The sequence below is a fragment of the Bos taurus genome, chromosome 2, assembly GCF_002263795.3.
Source record: "Bos taurus isolate L1 Dominette 01449 registration number 42190680 breed Hereford chromosome 2, ARS-UCD2.0, whole genome shotgun sequence".
Taxonomy (NCBI): domain Eukaryota; kingdom Metazoa; phylum Chordata; class Mammalia; order Artiodactyla; family Bovidae; genus Bos; species Bos taurus.
In genome coordinates this window covers 2,198,030-2,202,092 of record NC_037329.1, presented here as the reverse complement: position 1 = coordinate 2,202,092, position 4,063 = coordinate 2,198,030, and the positions used below count along the sequence as shown (strand labels likewise).

The 4,063-nt window shown below is 37.5% G+C and overlaps 1 non-coding gene across 1 annotated transcript; it reads left to right on the top strand.

Annotated features, from left to right (window-relative positions):
- Positions 1-339: 339 nt before the first annotated feature.
- Positions 340-448, top strand: LOC112443608 (U6 spliceosomal RNA). The gene has a single exon (XR_003032012.1). It is a non-coding gene; the product is annotated as a U6 spliceosomal RNA (small nuclear RNA).
- Positions 449-4,063: the final 3,615 nt, after the last annotated feature.

Here is a 4,063-nt window from a genome sequence, read left to right as displayed (position 1 = left end):
TTGTACCCAAATGTTTACAGCAGCATTATCTATAATAACCAAAATGTATAAACAACTCAAATATATATTACCTGATGACGGATAACAAAATATGGTCTAATCTGAAACCATAAAACTTTTAGAAGAAAACATGAAAAGTACACTCTTTGGTATCAGTCTTAGTAATATTTTTCTGGATATGTCTCCTCAGGCAAGGGTGGTGGTGGTTTAGTCACTAAGTCCTGTCCAACTCTTGCAAACACGTGGACTATAGCCTGCCAGGCTCCTCTGTCCATAGGATTCTCCAAGCAAGAATACTGGAATAGGTGGCTTTTAACAAATGAAAAAATAAGCAAATGAGCACTCACTTCGGCAGCACATATACCAATAAATTGGAACGATACAGAGAAGATTAGCATGGCTCCTGTGCGAAGAGGACATGCAAATTCGTGAAGCATTCTATATATTTCATCACTATTCACAATAGTCAGGACGTGGAAGCAACCTAAATGCCCATCAACAGATGAATGGATAAGGAAGTTGTAGTGCATATATACAGTGGAATAATACTCAGCTGTAAAAAAGGAGTAAGTGTGAATCAGTTGAACTAAGGTGGATGAACCTAGAGCCTGCCATACAGAGTGAGTAAGAAAGAGAAAAACAAGTGTCATATAATAAGGCATATGTATGGAATATAGAAAAATGGTACTGATGAACCTATTTGCAAGGAAGAAATGGAGATACATGTGTAGAGAACAGACTTATGGGCACAGTAGGGGAAGGGGAGAGTTGGATGAATTGAGAAAGTATCATTGACATATAATTACAACTGATTCATGTTATTGTATGGCAGAAACCAACCCAACATTATAAAGCAATTATCCTCCAATTAAAAAATAAATTGAAAAGGAAGTAAATAAGACTACATCAACTAGGGAGCTTTTGCACAGCAAAGAAAACTATCATCAAAATGAAAAGAGAGCCTAGTCAATGGGAGAAGACATTTGCAAATCATATATCTGATAAGGGATAAATATCCAAAATATATTTTTAAAAGCTAGTACAACTCAACATCAAAACGCACACACACGCACACACACACATCTTGATTTTAAGAATGAACAAAGAATCTGAATAGACCTTTTTCCAAAGAAGACATAAAGATGGCCAACAAGCACATGAAATGTTCAACAGCACTACTTATTAAGGGAAATGCAAATCAGAACCACAACCTCATACCTGTCAGAATGGCTATTTTTGGAAAAACCAGAATATAATAAATGTTGGTAAGGATGGGGAGAGAAGGGAGCCCTCATACACTATTCATGGGAATATAAATTGGAGCAATCACTATAGTAAACAGTACAATTTTTCCTTGAAAAAATAAAAATAGAACTACCATAGGAACCAGCCATTCCACTGACTCCTTTACCCAAAGAAAGTGAAAATAATTTGAAAAGAATATGCATCCTTATGTCCATTACAACATTTTTTACAAGAACCAAAATATGGAAGTAGTTTAAGTGTCCATCAATAGATGAATGGATAAAGAATATTACTCAGCCACAAAGAATGAAATCTTGACATTTGTGACAACATGGATAGACCTAGAGGATGTGCAAAGTGAAATGAGTCAAGCGAAGAAAAAGTACCATATGGTTTTATTTCTATGTGGAATCTAAAAAATAATGAGCAAATATAACAAATCAGAAACAGACTTATAGATACAGAGAACAAACAGGTGGTTGCCAGAGCAGGGAGTGGGGGGAGGGAAGTGAATGGATGACAGAAATATGTGAGTGAGATTAGGAGAGACAGACTTCAAGTTACAAAATAAATGAGTCACATGGATGAAATATACAGCATGGGCAATAGTCATTAATGATGCAATATCTTTGTATGGTAGCAGATGGTAACTAGACTTATCATGGTGAACATTTTGTAATATTTCAAAATACTGAATCACCATGTGTTCTAGGAACTAACATTGTATCGTAGGCCAATTATCTTTCAAAAATAAACAAACTCATAGAAAAAGAGATCCGATTTGTGGTTTCAGAAACAGAGGTAGGACTATTGGATAGTGAAGTGAAAGTCACTCAGTCGTGTCCGACTCTTTGTGACCCCACAGACTATCCAGTCCATGAAATTCTCCAGGCCAGAATACTGGCATGGGTAACCTTTCCCTTCTCCAGGGGATCTTCCCAACCCAGAGATTGAACCCAGGTCTCCCGCATTGCAGACAGATTCTTTACCACCTGAGCCACAAGGGAAGCCCAAGAATATTGGAATGGGTAGCCTATCCCTTCTCCAGGGGATCTTCCCTACCCAGCAATTAAACCGGAGTCTCCTGCATTGCAGGAGAATTGGATGAAGGTGGTCAAAAGGTAAGAATAGTTATAAGATGAATAAGTACTGGGGATATAATATACAACATGATTAAAATAATTAACACAGTTGTACTTTTCATGTTATATATGAAAGTTATGATAGCAAATCCTGAGAGTTCTTTTCACAAGGAAAAAAGCAGTTTTTTCTTTTTCTTTTCTTTTATATCTATATGAGATGATGGATATTCACTAAGCTTATTGTGATACTCATTTCATGATGTATGTAAGTCAAATCATTATGCTATTCACCTTAAACTTATAAAGTGTTATATGTCAATTATATCTCAATAAAACTGGAATAAAAAATAAAAATACATTTTTAAAATACTTTAATGTGGTCTATCCATAAAATGGTATATTTTTTGGCCATAAATAAAAATGTAGTACCAATAGATGCTATATCATAGATAAACCTTGAAAGCATGCTAAGTTAAACAGTCACAAAAGACTACATATTATGTGATTTCATTCATATGAATAGCCCAGAATACAGAAATCTGAAGAGATCAAAAGTAAAATAGTAGTTGTTTAGGGCTGGGAGATGGGAATGGGAAGATAGGAGTATGGTAGCTAACAGGTACAGGGTTTCTTTCTAAGGTGATGAAAATACTCTAAAGTTAACCACGGTAATGGTTTGCACATCTATGAATGTACCAAAAACCAATGAATTGTACTTAAATGGGTAATTTTATGGCATGTGAATTATATCTCAATAAAACTCTCAAAAAGAAAGCCTTGAGGTGTTTCCACAAGTATACACACAGAGCAGAAACTGGTAAGGTTGAGCTCAGAAGATTTCTACCGTAACTTTCAAGTAATAAACTGAGGTATGGCTGAGTCTACAGCATGTTACCACTGTGTTCAAATATGAGGATGTGCCTGCATTTGTTTGTTTAGAGTATCTCCACATGGATGTATAAGAAAGACACTGGCAACACACATGTCTCTGAAAGGGGAGTTTCATGGTTTGCAGACCAGAATGAGAAGAGGTACTCATTTTTCAGTCTACCCTTTGCATATTTGTATTTGAAAGTGCATATTCAAAAGAGTGGTAGCTCAGATGGTAAAAATCCACCTGTAATGCAGGAGACTCTGGTTTGATTCCTGGGTCAGGAAGATCCCCTGGAGAAAGGATAGGCTACCCACTCCAGTATTCTTGGGCTTCCCTGGTGGATCAGATGGTAAAGAATCGCTTACAATGCAAGAGACCTGGGTTCAATCTCTGGGTGGGAAGATCCCCCTGGAGGAGGGCATGGCAACCCACTCCAGTATTCTTGCCTGGAGAATCTTATGGACAGAGGAGACTGGTGGGCTACAGTCCATGGGGTCACAAAGAGTGGGACACGACTAAGCAACTGAGCACAGCACAGCACAACACATTCAAAAGAGTAATGAAATTATAATAAATAAAATTCAGTGGCTCCTTGTGGTATTCACAGTGAAACCACATTTGCAAACTGGCGTAAAAGTCCTTTCATGATCTTGATTCTACCCTGTCTTCAACTTCTCCCCAGCACATCTTCTCTTCCATTCCCAGCCTTGGACACCTCTTAGCTTTGTCTTCGGAATATACCCACTCCTTCAATCTCATCTCCCCTTGGCCTTAACTACACAAGCACTCTGAGAAGACTCTCCTGACCTGCCAGACTGTATCAGATGTCTATCTCTGAGCTCTAACATCTCTCTGTGCCCTA